Source organism: Suricata suricatta, chromosome 4 (assembly GCF_006229205.1).
Source record: "Suricata suricatta isolate VVHF042 chromosome 4, meerkat_22Aug2017_6uvM2_HiC, whole genome shotgun sequence".
Lineage (NCBI taxonomy): Eukaryota > Metazoa > Chordata > Mammalia > Carnivora > Herpestidae > Suricata > Suricata suricatta.
In genome coordinates this window covers 70,722,249-70,739,691 of record NC_043703.1, presented here as the reverse complement: position 1 = coordinate 70,739,691, position 17,443 = coordinate 70,722,249, and positions in this window count along the sequence as shown.

Here is a 17,443-nt window from a genome sequence, read left to right as displayed (position 1 = left end):
GGCCCCTGTGTAATGGAAACAGAAGAGCTTCTGACCTTTGGAGACTTGGACTTGGGTGTTGACCTATGACCCTGAGAAATTGGCCAATATTGTTGTGGTTCACTCTGCTTGTCTATACAATGAAAATAACAGGGGCGCCTGGGTGGCTCGGTCAGTTAAGTGTGTAACTTCGGCTCAGGTCATGATCTTGCATTTCATGAATTCGAGCCCTGCATGGGGCTGTGTGCTGACAGCTCAGAGCCTGGAGCCTGGTTCAGGTTCTGTGTGTCCCTCTCTCCCTGCCCCTCCCCTACTCATGGGTGCGTGCTCTCTCTCAAAAAAGTAAATAAATATTACAAAAAAATAAATAAAATGAAAACAACAGCACCTACTTGACCTCGCGTAGCAGTTATGAAGATTCCACATATACGGGCCCTGTGATATCTGTACAAATACCTATGTGCACAACTCGCCCCTGAATTTGCGGTTTGCCCTGGAAGAGCCTGGCCGTGAGGCTCCCCCAACCTCTCTTCTGGCCCCATCCCTGGATCCTGCTTCCTTGTCTGCATCCTAAACACAGTGCTGGCCTTTCTGCAGCTTCTGGCTCTGACTCTTGGCTTCTCTCTCCCCATTTCTGTTTTTTCCCTCCCCTGTGCTGAGCTTATTTACTTCCTGTGTCCCCTTTTACTAATTAGCCCAACAACAGTCTCCAAATCCACACTCTCCAATCCCAGGCCAACATTTCCAACAGCACTGCCTACACCCCTCTTCGCTGTAATATCCTCCTCCTGATTTCCCGCTTTTGCAACCTCTGCCCTGTGTTTCGGCAACCCAAACATAGGCCTCAGACACGGGCCCCAAAGAGGACCCTCCTCCTCCTCCACATCGAAACAGAAATGAACCAGAGGGGGTGGAGGGGATGGGCATGGGGGCCTCAGGGCCAGGGGACTCTGGATTCAGATCCTGGCTGTATCATGTACTAATTTCTTAATGCTCTCCAAGTCCTGGAGTCCTTAAGGGTGTTTTGACTTGCCTGATATACAAACTCATAGAGGCAGTAATTTACTATTTGTATAATGTCCTTTCTTAATTAAAAAAATACTTTTAATTGTGGTAAAATACACACACCAGTAAGCCTATCATCTTTAGCATTTCTAAGTGCACAGGTGTGGTAGTAAGCGCATCCACACAGCGGTGTGATCACCATCACCGTCCATTCTGCAGAACTGGAACTCAGTACCCATTAGACAGTAATTCCCGATGTCCTCCCCACCCCCTCCAGCCCCTGGCAGCCACCGTTCCACTTCCTGTCTCTGAATTTGACTCCTCTAGGTACCTGTACATAAGTAGAATCTTATTTATCCTTTTGTGTCTGGCTTATTTCATTCAGCACAGCATCCTCAAGGGTCATTTGTGTTGTCACATGTATCAGAATTTCGGAACCTTCTAAAGCTGAATAAATTTCTGGCATGTCTATGTGATCTGCTTATTCACTCGTCCATCAGCGGACGCTTGGGTCGATTCCACCTCTTGGCTATTGCAAATAACGCCACAAACATGGGTGTATAAATATCTCTTTGAGACCCTGCTTCCAATTCTTTTTTTTTTATGTTTTTATTTTATTTTTGAGAGACAGACAGAGACAGTGTGAGCAGGGGAGAGTCAGAGAGAGAGGGAGACACAGAATCTGAAGCAGGCTCCAGGCTCTGAGCCAGCTGTCAGCACAGAGTCTGATGCGGGGCTCGAACCCACGAACCGTGAGATCATGACCTGAGCCGAAGCCCGACGCTTAACCTAACCGACTGAGCCACCCAGGCGCCCCTGCTTCCAATTCTTTAGGTCCATACCCAGAAGTGGGATTGCTGGATCATACGGTAGTTTCATGTTCAACTTTTTGAGGAGCCAACCCTCCCATTTTCCATAGCCATTGCCTAGTCTCCATTTTTACCCACAGTGAACAAGGGCTCTTGTTTCTCCCCATTCTCACCACCAATTATTTTTTGGGCTTTGATATAAAATTTTTTTTAGATGAAGAATTATCTAGGTTTTATCCCGTGTTTCTCTAAACTTAGAGGAGGATCACCTCCTCAGAACTATCCAGAACACTTGTAAAAATTCAGATTCCTAACCCCCCTCCACCGAGTAGGGATCTGAATGTGACTTTTGAAGCCAATTGCTGTGCGCACGGCGGCCTTCACTCATAGGAACGCCTCCCGCAGGTGAGGTCTTGGCCTTTGAGGAGGGATTTAGAGGGAGAGCAGCACCCTGGAGCCCCTGCAAACCACAGCTGGCAGGAGAACTTGATCGGGACCCTGTCGTCGCCAGGATTCCGGTGACCGCACAAGAGGAAGAATTACAGTCATCATGCTGGGTTTTCCCCCCTCAGTTTTCAGGCTTTTCAATCATGACCCACTTAAAAAAAAAAAATCACATTAAGGTCTGGAAACAGGACATTTTTAGCTAAGGAAATGCTCTTGATCAAAAAGCAGATTTTGACTGGTAATGCTCGGTGAAGTACCTATTATCAGCTTCCTACAGATCCCCTCCGAGGCATTCCCAGGCCTCAGGGAAGCAATCTTCAGAAGGGCCACTTCCCTGGCTGTATAATGCCTACTGTGATATGAGTCATGCCTTTTGTCTTGTGCCTGGAATTTGGGGATGTTTACCAAAAGCTGTTGTGAACACGAGTCATAATTCCTCTTTTCACAAGATTCTTTATTTCACAAAAATGAGTAGCTCATCACGTACAAACGTCATATCACTTCCAGCCCTATTGTCACCTGGAAGTAGCCTCTCAGTTTTACTAGGGATTATTTCAAGGCTTTTGAGAACGGTATGACATGAAAATCCACCAGACAACATGCTTTCTGGGTTGCCACCGATAATGTGGAAATACATGTGCGCACCAACTGGACCGCCTGCATCTCTTGAGGGCAGAAAATGGAGTCTTGCATTTAGAAGTAAATGGCAATGAAAGGCAAAATCGCTTTTTAAAAGTAGGCTTCTTGAGGGGCACCTGGGTGGCTCAGTCTGTTAAGCTTCCGGCTTCAGCTCAGGTCATGATCTCACGGTTCGTGGGTTCGAGCCCTGTGTCAGGGTCTGTGCTGATAGCTCAGAGCCTGGAGCCTGCTTCAGGTTCTGTGTCTCCCTCCTCTCTGACCCTCCCCTGCTCACACTGTCTCTCTGTCTCTCAAAAATAAATAAAAGACATTAAAAAAAATTTAAAGTAGGCATCTTGAATTTGAGTACAGCATCTATTTACTTGCTTCGTTTAAAGTCCCAAAGCCGGTGGAGATGTAACGGATACCTACATCATGCCAACATTTTCCTTAGCACACTAAAACCTTATTTTCAATTTAAAATGCTCTGGCATTGAGTGTTAATATTTTTAAGTAAAGCGTGACAGTTCATAACTTTTTAAAAACGGAGAATGGGTCACTTGAGCTTTCTTTCCCAGTGGCATCCCTCTGCCTTCAGACATGGAAACAAGACCAGACCAGGCGGGTATGGCCAAGCAGGACATGGTCCAGACTGTCCAGCAAGTCTCAAGCAAAACAAACAATGCAATAAAAAAAGACAACATTCCATTGAGCCCCTGTAAATAGAAATACATGTTATGTCAACTGTCACTTATGGTGTTTGTACTTGGCAAATGTTGGTGGGGGGAGAGAAGAAAGTTCCAAATAAGATGGTCAGATGTGTGTGCTGAATGAATAGTCTGGGAGAAGTAACCATGCTGTTCACAGAGAAAAATATTTAAAGGAAAAAAATTATACTATTCGTTTCTACGGGGGCGTACTGAAGTGAAGTGGTCAACAGTTAAGTGCGGGTCTGTTCATGCAGTTCTCATTCACACAAATACAACCGTGCCTCTAATCTGAGTACAGTTGACGCATAATGTTACGTTGGTTTCCGGTGTACAGCACAGCGACTGAACAACTGTATACATTATGCTGTGCTTGCAAGCATGGCTACCTTCTGTCACTGTATAATGTTATTACAGTATCATTAACTATTCCCTGTGCTGTACTGATATCCCTGTGACTTACTGCTCCGTAAGTGGAAGCCTGTATCTCCCGCTGCCCTTCCCCCGTTTTGCCCATCCCTGCCCCCCCCCCCCCCCCCCCCCCCCCCCCCCCCCCCCCCCCCCCCCCCCCCCCCCCCCCCCCCCCCCCCCGGTCTGGCAACCATCTGTTTGCTCTCTGTATTTATAGGTCGGATTTTGCTTTTTGTTTGCTTATGTATTCATTTGTTTCGTTTTAAAGATTCTGCATAGTAGTAAATTCATATGGTATTTGCCTTTCGCTGTTTTTTAAAGACTCTGAGGCAGAAGAATCATTCACTGAGTGTCTGGTATTAATCTGACTATTTGACAACAAGATGGGAAGGAAGGCAGGCTGGGAAAAATTGGCGCCTCTTCTTTCTTCTGTTCAACAGGCAGCAGTAGCAAAGACTTCTTTCAGGAGTGGTTTACAACTCTGGAGAACAAAGCTTCTCAATCAAACTTCAAAGTGCTTTCATAACATCTGGAGACTCAAAATGCAGATTGCGGTTTAGGGGGTGGGGGGTGGGGCGGAGTCTGAGGCTCTATTTCGAAGAAGGTCAGAGGCGATGCTGATACTGCAGGTCTGAAGAGCACAGGAGTGGTGAGAGGTTACGTTGCTCCTAGCTGCAAAGCAGAAAGCCCTGAGCCATGAGAAGACAGCCCGAGCTAGTCCCCTGACCCTTTCAGCTGTCCACCTGTTGGGCACTGTTATCAATCAGACTGAATCCTTGTTTTGAGGTCTAAAAGCATGCTTCATACTTTCTAGTGGGGTTATAGAAAGCAAGAGGTTGGCATAGATGGTGGATAACTCAAGAGTTTCATCTGAGACCACAGTGTTCCCTATTTACTGAGACATCCAGGCCCTCCTTTTGGGGGTGAATGGAGCCATGAGTATGACCCTTGTGATGAGCTTTCATTTTTCCCCCCATATTCTTGGTCCTACCGGTGTTTCATTTCACAAAAAGGGTTAGTTAAATTTTATCAGGAGTGGAGGTTCATTTTGCCCCAGTATTCTGGCACTGAGAACACTAGGGCTTTGGGAAATTCAGTGAGTCAAAGATCAAGGCCAAAGTCATAAAGTCCTAGTTAGTCAAATGCGAACTTCTGCCAGTGCTGAGTTTTTGCCTTTTACCTGATTACTTTCATTAAAGATCACATTTATTATTAATAGTAATTATTATTATTATTATTATTTAGGAATCATGTTTTATTAAGTGTCACAGGGTTGTTTGCAAAATAGATTCAAATTTCTCCTCTGCCTAAAATTCACACAGGCCACTCCCTCTGAGACCTGAGGGCCCGCATGCATCTGGCCCCCTCAGGATTCTGGTGCAAGTTCTTCAACTTGGAACTGCACGCTATGTTTCTGTTGTTCTTGTCTCTGTCTTCATTGGTGACCACCTGCTCCTCCCCGTCCGTTCTGTGTAGACACCAACCCACTGAAGATTACCTGTCATCACCTTGAGTTACTCTCTATACAGACTTTTAGTCTGAGACCCATGAAGTTAAGAGGAGCCCTTTTTGGTGATCACGAGGTCCTGATTCTGACATCAGCATGGTGGTCATGTGGGCTGTACCTACATAAAAAATCAAGTCCTCTCCCTTTCTGGGCCCACGGTAAGTTTGTTATCTTTTTAAAGTTAGAGCTATCATGTGACCTGTGTTGGCCAATGAAATGTGGGTGGAGGCTATGCTCCTTCCAAGAAGCAACATTAAGAGTTTGTGCACAATTCTGTTCACATTCTTCATATCACAGAAGCATATCCCTGGAGGGGTCCCCCAGCAGCCCAGGCCCCGAGATGGTCACGATAGGAAGAGTGCCCCCACCTCCATATCCTGTAATACATACTGCACATGTAGTATAGGCTACAAATAGGCCTTCTCTGTGCTAAGCCATTGAGGGGGTGTGTGTGTATTTGGGAGGGGGGTGGTTGCTTCAGTAGCCTGACCATTCTATCCTGATCGACCCACAGGCATCCAGCTGATAGTGTAGGGCACCACCCACATGTACAGAACTGCCAGGAAGCAACTTCTGGGGATGGGTTCATCTCTTGTTGTAAGATAGGGGGTGGGAAGAAGGAGCAAGTTCCTTCAAGTTGAAGGACACAGGGGCACTTGGGTGGCTCCGTCGGTTAAGCAGCCAGCTTCGGCTCAGGTCATGATCTCATGGTTCGTGGGTTCGAGCCCTGCGTTGGGCTCTGTGCTGACAGCTGGCTCAGAGCCTGGAGCCTGCTTCAGATTCTGTGTCTCCCTCTCCCTCTGACCCTCCCCTGCTCGCGCTGTCTCTCTCTGTCTCTCAAAAATAAAAGGCATTAAAAAAAATTTTTTTTTAATTAAAAAAAAAGTTGAAGGACACAGTTCTTACAACCACCACCAGGAATCACTCCCTCATCTCAAACAGCTGCCTCATGGTTCAGCCAAGAGCTGAAATGACTTGTGAGGACTTCATAAATATTTGTTTATTACAAAAATTAGCGTTCAGTGTCTACAATGGACTCCTGTTCATCCTTCCAACACCTCTGTCAAGGTCACATCTATAATGGATGCGCTGTTAGAGGACAGACACATGTAGTAAGTCATAGGATCAGATACACTCTTCTCTGGAAGGAAGATTACCTTAAGTGCCCTGGAGTAAATTTTTTTTCTTTTGGGGTGGGAGGAATTAGGTATTACAACTTGATTATTTTACTGTTTCTCTTCCATTCAGTAATTAATTTGAGGGCTCTGGTTGGCACAGAAGCTCAGGTCCTGCTTTGCTTCTTTCTTACCAATGGCCCTGCTGCTTCTTTGACTTCATGACACCCTCCCCCCCCATCTTCCGCCGTGTCACTTGTGCTGACATTACCAGTAGCTGATTCTCTGCCACATTTTCCTTCAATCCTTCCTGGGTTTGAAATTAATTTGAGCACAGAAAACATTCTTCCTTTGTTTCAGCTGTTGACTTATTCTGCAGGGTGCAATTCAGAAATGCAATTGTTTGAAAACAATTATTTTTTCTGCACGAGACGTAGTGTTAGGAAGTGATTACTGTTTTGGCTTCTGAGCCCAGATTGCCTGGGTCTGAGTTCCACCGTGGCACTTAACTAGCTGGGTGGCCTTGGGCAATTTACTGGGCCTCTCTGTGCCCTAGTGCCCCATCCGTAATACGGGATCACAACCCTGCAACTTTCACTGGCTAGTGTCATGAGCATAGACGAGTTAACACTGGAAGATACTTGGAAGAGCACTTCTTAGCAAGTGCTTACATGTGCCAGCCCCCTCGACAGCTCCAAAGGAGGCAACATGGCCCAGCTGAGTACAGGCCGGGGTGCAGACCACCTCTGTGGCCTTGACAAGGCGGTGACCTCTCTGTGCTTCAGTTTTCTCAACTGTCACGTGGGGCTACCACAGGACCTACCATAGAGGTGCCTGGGTGATTCAGTTGGTTATGCGTCTGACTCTTGACTTTAGCTCGGGTCATGATCTCATGGTTCATGAGTTCGAGCCCTGCTCAGGGCTCTGTTAGCACAGAGCCTGCTTGGGATTCTTCCTACCTCTCTCTCTTTGCTGCTCCTCTGCTTGCCCTCTATCTCTTTCTCAAAAGAAATAATAAACATAAAAAAAATAGTACCCACCATAGAGGACTTTTGTGAGACTAAAATGAAACAGTGAAGGTCTTAGCCGATAGTGCTGGGGCATCCAAAACACTCAATAAACACTAGTTAGTTCACTACTATGATTGTTATCATTTTTTAAAAGTTCTTTTTAATTCTTGGCATTAGAAACAAACTTGCCACCTCCTTCCCAAACGGTCTATGCTTCCCTCTTCTTTGGGTGGCATTTATTTAATAGTCCGAAGAGACTGAATTCCTGATGTTGCCTAGGTTTTCTTTGATGGGGTAGTTTCTTTGATCCACGGGGATGCAGTGTTTATGCTGGCTGTCAACAGGGCACCGCCCCGGATTTAGTTTTTAGGATGATCTAATGTAGTTTCCAGAAATTCTCCAAAAAACCAACATTTTTCAGGACAAAATAAATTTGAGGCTTCCATTAGTTCTTGCACACACCTTATAGCCCATCTCCCAGATGCTAACATTTTCCTGCGTGCCCTGACCCTCTGCCAAAAGTCGATGGCGCTGACATCTAAGATTCTATGATGGGAATTGTTTGGGTTAATTAAGTACTTTTTTTTCTTTTGGTCTGAGGTATATTTTACACTGGAAGTTTAAAAAAATTATCTTGTATCATATATTTAGACTACAGTGGCTTGTTTTTCTATCCTAAGTATTTATAAAGGGCTGTTTCCTACTTTATTTTACAGTTATCAAAAGAACATTACAAGGTTTCTTTCAGAAACCTCCAAATGTGTCTGAAGTGGGCGGACATTATTAACTATTCCCTCAAACCTCTGAGAAACTCCACATTTGCCTCAGTTCCTCTATGCAAAGGCTTCTAAAAATATCTACAGGTATGGAAATAAAATTATTAGTAGGAAAATACCATGTCTTTTTACCTCTTAACTATTACAAACATCAAATAAAATTTCTTGGTTTAAGGCGAGTACTAATTTTACTTCTCTCGAAATACTCGCACTAGGTTTATTCAGGAAGAATGCTGGATCTCAGGCATATTCAGAAACAGACGCTCCCACACGGGGAGGCGCTGGTTCCATTATTCACACTTCTAGGGAAGGGCTGAGCCAATGCTTGGCTGCGCAGCCATTTGCCTAGACTTTCGAACCGGCCCTGTGCTGGCAAAAGATCAGTATGGACCCTCTGGCCTTTCGCGACCTCCCTTGTGACTGCACAGGGCGCCTTTGCAACACCAGCAATGTATTCGAAGCCTTGGACAAATATAAACATCACTAAACACGCTTGATGGTTTCCCGGAGAGACCTTGCCTCTGTCATAGGCCTGGCAGGGCTCATCAGAAGGGGGCCGCGGAAGAGGAGTTCCAGACAAGCCGGATTTATTGGCATCAGAAGAGGCGGGGCATGCTGTGGACTCCAGGGGAAAGACGAAGCTGGAGAGCGGATATCTATCTAAGGAGCATACGGGTAAAATATGGAGAAAGAGATCTGAGTGATCTACAGCTAGAGGAAGGGTGGAGCCCCTTAAATGCCATGGGAAGTCCGCTTCCCCGGAACACGAGGGGTGAGGGGAGGTAATCTTAAAAAGGAAGTATAGTGTATATATAGTTGCAGCTAGCATATTTTAACTAAGTAATTTGGTGTTTGGGAAGATGGAAACATTGTACCTGTAAAGGAAGACACAACTCTACGTAAAACTCCCTCCCCCTTGTCCCGCCCACTGCCCAGAGGGTTGCTGTTCAAGCACACGTCCACCAGGGGACGCTGTGGTCCACGCAAAACCGCTCTACTGGGGCCGCGGTCCTTCCGGTGCAGCCACGAACCAGATGGAATTCTGGGAGAATGCCTTAACTTCAAGGGCTCGGTCCATAGTGCTCGGTGTCTTAACTGGATGTCCTCTCCCATGCCCCGGGTAGGCATGTCCTGCAGTGTGCGCACACTCCAGCCATGATGCACACTCAAGCATGAGTAAATACCCTCGGCCACCTCCTCATTCCTGCCATCTGCTTCTTTGGTGTCCGAATGGCTGGCCTGCACCCGATCTCTCCCCCTGCCCTTTCTTCAAAGTCGCCCCTCCCCTTCCTCTGCGCTGATAACATCTAGTGGGTCAAATTCTATTTTAGCTTTTTACTGACGGGCTGACCCTCCTCACTGACAGGGAGAAGTTATTTATTTTTTCTCAGGAAACCTCAACATCTAGGTGGAAAAGGACTGGTTTCCTGGAAGAGTGCTTCTAGAAAGACCACCCCCCCCAGGAAAGGTCACAAGTTTTTTTTTAGCTAGGTACTTCCTGTTTCCTCAGTTTAAAGTACTCCTTCCCCTGGCCGTAGCCTTGTAAAAGAACTTCAAAGGCTCTGGCCTTCCAGGTTTAGGCTCATGGGCTTTTTTTCTTTCAACTCTTCCTGGTTTACTCGGAATTGGGCATTTAGTTATCCTACAGATTGCTCTGGCTTATTAAAGGAACATGATTATTAAATGCTTCTGTCTAACCGATTCCTGGTAAAACTCTCGCATGTATCTGACAAAAAGTGGGTCCTATATTGTTCTTGGGGTTTGGGGCTTCCTAGGAGGACACATAGGGCCTTGGAGGTGAAAGGCATGCAGTGGATGAAGCTGTCACTTTTAAGTGCAGATAGTTAGGTTTGTTTATTTAAATTTGCAAAAACGTATACCCATTACACCTTCACTTGCAAATTTATAATCATTTCTGTTTCTCCATCACTCAGCTTCGTTGTCTGTGTAGTTACCCTCCTGGAGAGGCAAGAGTCTTAAGATCAGGGAGTTATTTCTTTTCTTTTTTTTTTTAATTTTTTAATGTTTTATTTATTTTTGATACAGAGAGAGACAGAGCATGAGAGGGGGAGGGGCAGAGAGAGAAGGAGACCCAGAACCGGAAGCAGGCTCCAGGCTCTGAGCTAGCTGTCAGCACAGAGCCCGATGCGGGGCTCGAACCCACGAATGTGAGATCTGACCTGAGCCGAAGTCGGAGGCTTAGCCGACTGAGCCACCCAGGCGCCCCTAGGGAGTTATTTCTTAAACACAGATGCTGGGTTGTTTTTTTTTTTAACTTCTCTTTTATAAAACTAATACGTGTTCTTGGAAGGAACATGTAAAGGCTTTATCCATCCTTTAAACCTCCTTACAAATTAGTCTGTTAGAGATAGGAACGATCTTAAGGAAAGGAGATGCAAGACAGATGAGCTAAGTGAGTTTGGGCAAATGACCACCTCAGAGTATTGTTTTCCTTGTGGGAAGTGGGAAGGAGAAACTCTTTCACCAAGGAGTATGAAGATCAAAATCCAAAGGAGATGAAAAAAAAGAGTTTACTAGAATTAAAAAACTTAAAAAAATGTTTTTAATTAAAAGGAAATGATAAATGAGACCGTGCTTTATAAAACTCACATGCATGGGACAGCTGTTACAGTTTCGATGGAGGCGAAGGAAGAGAAGCTGTATGTAGGGGAAGAGGAAGACGGCTGAGGGGTGCGGGGTCAGTGTCTGGGTGCGGGACACCCCCGCGCCCAAGAAAGGTGGGAAAGCTCTGAGGGGACCCTGGGACAGACTGGCTTACTTCACCGCTTTGCATCGCGTATGGCTCTGAGGGGTCCAGTCAGGGGTGGGGGGAGGTGATTTTTCCCAGTGAAAACAAGTGTGGGATTTTATGTCAGAAGAGCCTGCCCTCCTGGATGAAAATCTTGAAGACTTTGGAGGAAGTTTCTCAAGCTCTGTATCCCTGTTTCTGATCTGCTAAAGATGGGTGATGACGAGTGTTCTTTATGGTCAGCATTAAACGGGAATCATAGAAAAACTGACTTTATAAGTTCCGGAGGACTATGGTTATGATATTGCAATGGTTAAGCAGCTCACTCTATGAAATGAGGCAGTGGTCTCGAACCTTACTAGTAGCCATTGTATTCGTCACTACCTATATTCCTGATACCAAAAAAATGCCTGTTTAACTTAAGGATGTCCTCAGTGAAGCAGTAAAAGTTGAATTTATCAAAAGTTAAACTTACCTTGACTACCTGTCTTTTTAATATTCCCTGTGATGAAATAGAAGCACATTTAAAGCACATTTCTACTGTGCATTGAAATATGACGGTTAAGTAATGCTTCAATTGTTTGAGATGTGAGCTCAACCAGCACCTTTTCCCCCCCTGTGGGACACCAGTTTTATCTGAAGAATGCTTAACAGTGTAATTGAATACCAGACTATTTCATATTTTGGGGGAGGGGGGAGAGAGAAGGGGAGGATGAGAGGGAGAGAAAGAGAGAATCTTAAATAGGCTCCATGCTGAGAACTGGCGTGATTCCATAACCCTGGGATCATGACGTGACGTAATGCTCAACTGACTGAGCCACCTAGGCACCCCAGAATATTTCATATTTTTGAATGCGGATAAAGTGAGCCTTTTGTTCCAAAGCAAACAACTGATAGTATTTGTAGTGTAAAGAGTGCTGCAATAAATATATTTCTTCAAAATCTTATTTTCAATTCTTTTGGAGGCACACCTAGAAATGGAATGCTGGATCACATGGTAATTCTATTTGTAATTTCTTGAGGAGCTACTATACTATCTTCCATAGTGGTTGTGCCATTTTGCTTTCCTGCCAGTGTGCACAAGTGTTCTAGTGTCTTCACATTCTTGGCCAACACTTATTTTCCATTTATTTTTTGGATAGTAACCATCCTACTGGATGTGAGGTGATATCTCATTGTGGTTTTGACCTACATTTCCCTGATGATGAGTGATGTTGATTTTTTTTTCATATGCTTGTTGTCCATTTGTATATTATCTTTGGAGAAATGTCTGCTCGAGTCCTTTAAACATTTTAAAATTCGGTCTCTTGTTTCTATGTGGTTGAACTGTAGGGGTTCTTTATGTATTCTGGTTGTTATTCCCTTGTCAGATACATGCTTTGCAAATATTTTCTCCCGTTCAACAGGTCATCTTCCCACTCTGTTGATTGTTGATTGCTGCTTTTGACACAGAAGCTTTAAAGTTCGATGAGGTTCCATTTACCTTTTTGTTGTTTTTGCTTTTATTGCCTATGCTTTGGTTTCATATCCAAGTCCAATGTCATGAGACCTTTATTTTATTTTATTTTTCTTTAAAAATACAAGTTTATACGTCTCACATAAAGAAGCCACTTTGTCCAGAATACACATCCCTCTAGTCTTCTGTTCCAATGTCCCTGAGCTTTGCAGTTGCCCCCACTGTAATCCAGGCTGCAGCGGACATCACCCTGGGCCCCGGGGCTGCAGGGTGGACAGAGAGGTCAAAGCTCCCTCCCTTTTAGGAAACCTCCTGGTCATACCCACCTGCTTTGGTTTCCGTCTTCTCTGCCAGGATCAGGTGTGGGACATACGGTGCTGCAGGAGAACCCAAACCGAGAGCCAGTCTTCTGTTACTAAGGGGGAGAATGCTGGAGAAGACAGTTGTCTTGTCCAGTATTCATAAACCTAATAAAACCCCCTGGCTCTGTGTTCGAATCAGGGAGTGAAAACTGTGGGGGAAGCTACATTTTAATCATGTTCAAGGTTCTGATTCAGGAGGCCTTAAAGCAAAAAGTATAAAGCAGAATATATACTTGGGACGCAAGCTCCTGATGTGGAGTTCCAATGAACACGTTCTTATTTGGCTTGAGGAGGCTCCGACAAGGGGCGTTTTCAACCTGAGTGACACTGTTCCCCCCGAGTCTTTCTCCTTGGCCTTTGTATCATGACCATAATAGGTCCATAGTACCCCACCCACTTCTAGGCAGCATTTCAATAATAAGGGTTCAGCACCTTACAGTTTGCTCCACTATCTTAATATATACCTTTTGACTTTTGACCATCTTCTTTTTTTTTTAATAGTTTATTGTGAAACTAATTTGACAATAAACTATTAAAAAAAAAAAGAAGATGGTCATGAGACCTTTAAAACTTGTTTTCTTTACCCTATGTTTTCTTCTGGTAGTTTTATAGTTTCAGATTTTATACTTAGCTCTTTAAGTAATCCTGAGTTAATTTTTGTGGATGATATAAGCTAAGGATCCAACTTTATTTTATTTATTTATTTATTTTGGTATGTGAGCATCCATATTTCTCAACACCATTTGTTGAAGAAACTATCCTTTCTCCATTGTTGAAGATCAGATATATGAGGGAGTATTTATGGGCTCTGTATTCTATTCTGTTGGTCTATATGTCTGTCTTTATGTCAATATCATACGATTTTGATTACTGTATCTTTGTAATATTTTGAAATCAGGAGGTGGGAGGCCTTCTGATTCCCCTCTCCCCTCCCCCATGATTGTTTTTGCTATTTGGGATCCTTCGAGATTCCATATGAATTTTAGGGTATTTTTCCTATTTCTGCAAAAAAATAGCATTTAGATTTTGATAAGGATTTCATTGAACTGTAGATTGCTTTGGGTAGTACAGACATTGTAATAATATTGTTGTACAATCCAGTAACATAGAATGTATTTCCATTTATTTTTGTCTTTTTAAATTTCTTCCAGGATTTTTTCAGTTTTTAGTGTGCAGGTCTTTTATGTCCTTTTAAAAATTTACTCCTAATATTTTATTCTTTTTAATGCTATTGTAAATGGGATTGTTTTCTTAATTTACTTTTGAGTTGTTCATCAGTGTATACAAATACATAGAATATTAGTGTATAGAAATGCAATGGATTTTTGCATATTGATTTTGTATCCTGCAAATTTTCAGAATCTGTTTATTTTTTTTAATAAAAAACACATTTTTTCACATTTATTTATTTTTAAGAGACAGAATGAGACAGAGTGAGCAGGGGATGGGCAGAGAGAGAGAGAGAGAGAGGACACGGACTCTGAAGCAGGCTCCAGGCTCTAAGCTGTCAGCACAGAGCCTTATGTGGGGCTCAAACTCATGGACCATTAGATCATGACCTCAGCTGAAGTTGGATGCTTAACCAACTGACCACCCAGGTGCCCCTATTTATTAGTTTTACTAGGTGTGTTGTGGGTTTCCTATATAAGGTCATATTATTTGCAAACAGATGATTTTACTTTTTCTTTTCTAATTTGGATGACTTTTACTTCTTTTTCTTATGTAATTGCTTTGGCAAGGACAGCTAGTGCTGTGTTGAATAGAAGTGGCAGGAGTGGGCATCTTTGTCTTGTTTATGATCTTAGAGAGAAAGCTTTTAGTTTTTCACCATTGAGTGTGACATTACATATGGGATTTCCATATATGCCCTTTATCATGTTGAGGTAGTTTCCTCTCTTCAGGGTTTGTTGAGTATTTTTATAATAAAAGGCTATTGGATTTTCTAATGCTTTTTCTGCATCAGTTGAGATGTGTGTGTGGTTTTGTCCTTCATTCTGATAAAGTGGTGTGTTACAGTGATTGATTTTACCATCTTTGCATTCCAAGAATAAATCCAACTTGGTCATGGTGTATGATCTTTTAAATGTGTGTTGAATTTGTTTTGCTAGTATTTAGTTGAGGATTTTTGCATCAATATTCATCATAGATATTGATATGTAGTTTCTTTTATTGTAGTATCTTTGTTGGATCTTGTTATAGTAATGCTGGCTGCTGGCCTCAAAATTAGTTTGGAAATATTTGATTTTTTTTTTTTTTTGGAGAAGGCCTTGTGTTAATTTTTCTTTAAATGTTTGATGGAATACTCTAGTGAAGGCATCTGGTCCTGGGCCAATGTGATTTTAAATATTTTATTAAAGTTTATTTTATTTATTTTGAGAGAGAGAAAGCAGGGGAGGGGTAGACAGAGGGGGAGAGAGAGAATCCCAAGCAGGCTCCACATTGTCAGTGCAGAGCCTGACATGAGGCTTAATCCCAAGACCCTGGGATCATGACTGAGCTGAAATCAAGAGTCAGTCACTCAACGGGCTGAGCCTCACAGGTAACCCCTATTGTGATTTTTTAAATCATATAATAAATGTGTCTACATTTGAAGGATCTTTATTACTAGTGAACCACAAATTTCTAACTGACCGATGCATGATGTTATAAAATCATGCCTGAGTAAAAGTGACATTCAAAGTGCAAGACAGACTAATGAAGTTGAATGTAATACAGTTTGAAAATTTCACTGAGTAGTTTCAAACTCTACAGTGTAACTAATCATTTGTCATGTTTTGCGGTAGTGTCAAAGAAAATGCCAACAATTATCTGCAAAGATGATTAAAATACTCAACATTTTATAACTACATGTTTGTATGAGTCTGGATTTTCCTCATATACTTCAACCAAAACTAAATATCACAACAGATTATGATAACAAAAAATTGTGATGAAAAAGGCATCTTTGTACTCTTTGAGGAGTTGGTCTAAATGACCTCTAAAAAGTCTTCCATTTCAGTCCCTAAATTATAAAACCTCAACTTTTTAAAAGTAAGATATTTTAAATTCTTGCCTAAAAAAAGTTGCCAAATAGAAACCAATAATGTGTTCTCCCCTTCTGTAAAACAACATAGCTATATGCATGTGTGTGCATACCTATTCCTTCTTTGGCTCTGCTAATCTTATTACTAGGACTATAGTCCGCAGAAGAAGATTCTAAGGAGTAATAAAATACAAAAAGGCAATTTACACAAATATGTTTATTATCATAATTCATGGTAGTGAAAGATTGAAGCAGCTTAATTAACCAATGCATAGCGAATGTTAAGCCAACAAATAGTACATCAATATAATGAAACTTTCTGTGATGATTAATGTTGCAAGTACATAGATTATAGTCAGTAAAGAATGAGCACATTCATAGTTTATAGTATAGACAATTGATTATAGCTCTATACAAATTCAAGTTTCAATATTGATCAGAAATAGAAATGTTTTAGTTGAGTACATCATTTTCCTATAAAGTGGTTGTATGCACCTTGATATTTATAAATGACTGACAGTCACTGCAAGAATATTAGTTCTGGAAACCAGAAGCCAGTTCTGGATGCAAACAGGCCAGGGTGAGCCATTTTACTGTTGGTGGAAGCATCTCTGGGTACTCCCATCCCCTCTCTGGCCTCCCATCTTCTCGTAGTCTGGTCAGGAGAAGATGGAAGTGTACTCATGGGGGTACCCTAGGCAAGATAATTGACTGGGCATCTGTGAGGAGAACCAGTCGAAGGTGGAGTACCAGCTAGGGATGCTTGGTTGACTGGGCAATGTGTCATACCTCATCTGGTCTCCTTGGTTATTCCTGGATTGGCAGGCCCCACAACACAATTAGATTTGCTACACATTTACTGAGTGTCTACTCTGTGTCAGGTACTTCTCTAGGCCTTGTGAGGCCAAAGCCTGTTCTTCTCAATCTGGAATGAGATAACCAGACACCAGGTAATCTCCACTAGGCATGAAGTGAATGGGCAGTGAGATCTTAGATACCTGACAATACAATGCACTGTCACCCCTTACTAGTTCATAAGTTTTGTGACTTGGGGGCAGTCATTGACCAGAACAGCTCATTAGTGGCTTGATGCCTGCGTGTCAGTGATGCATTCTGTCCCAGAGCACCATGGATTGTAGGCCTGGGGAGGCTCGGAAGAAAGGAAAAAAGACCCAAGCAAAACAAAACAGCAACAACACAAACAGGATAACTGAGTCGTAAATTATATGACTGTTTTGAAAAAGACACAAATGAAAATAACTCTCCTTCTGAAGATAAATGTGTTGATGTGTCTCAAAATTGTAATTTCTTCCTGGTAACAAAAATAAAGTTAAGGCCAGATGAAACTATCCTCGGGGTCATTTCCGGGAGCCCAGGAATAGATATAAATGAGTGGAAGCTTGTGGGACAAGGGGAGAGGTCTAAATTTGAGGCTCTTTTTCACTTGCTCGGTTCCTTGTTTGTCAAATA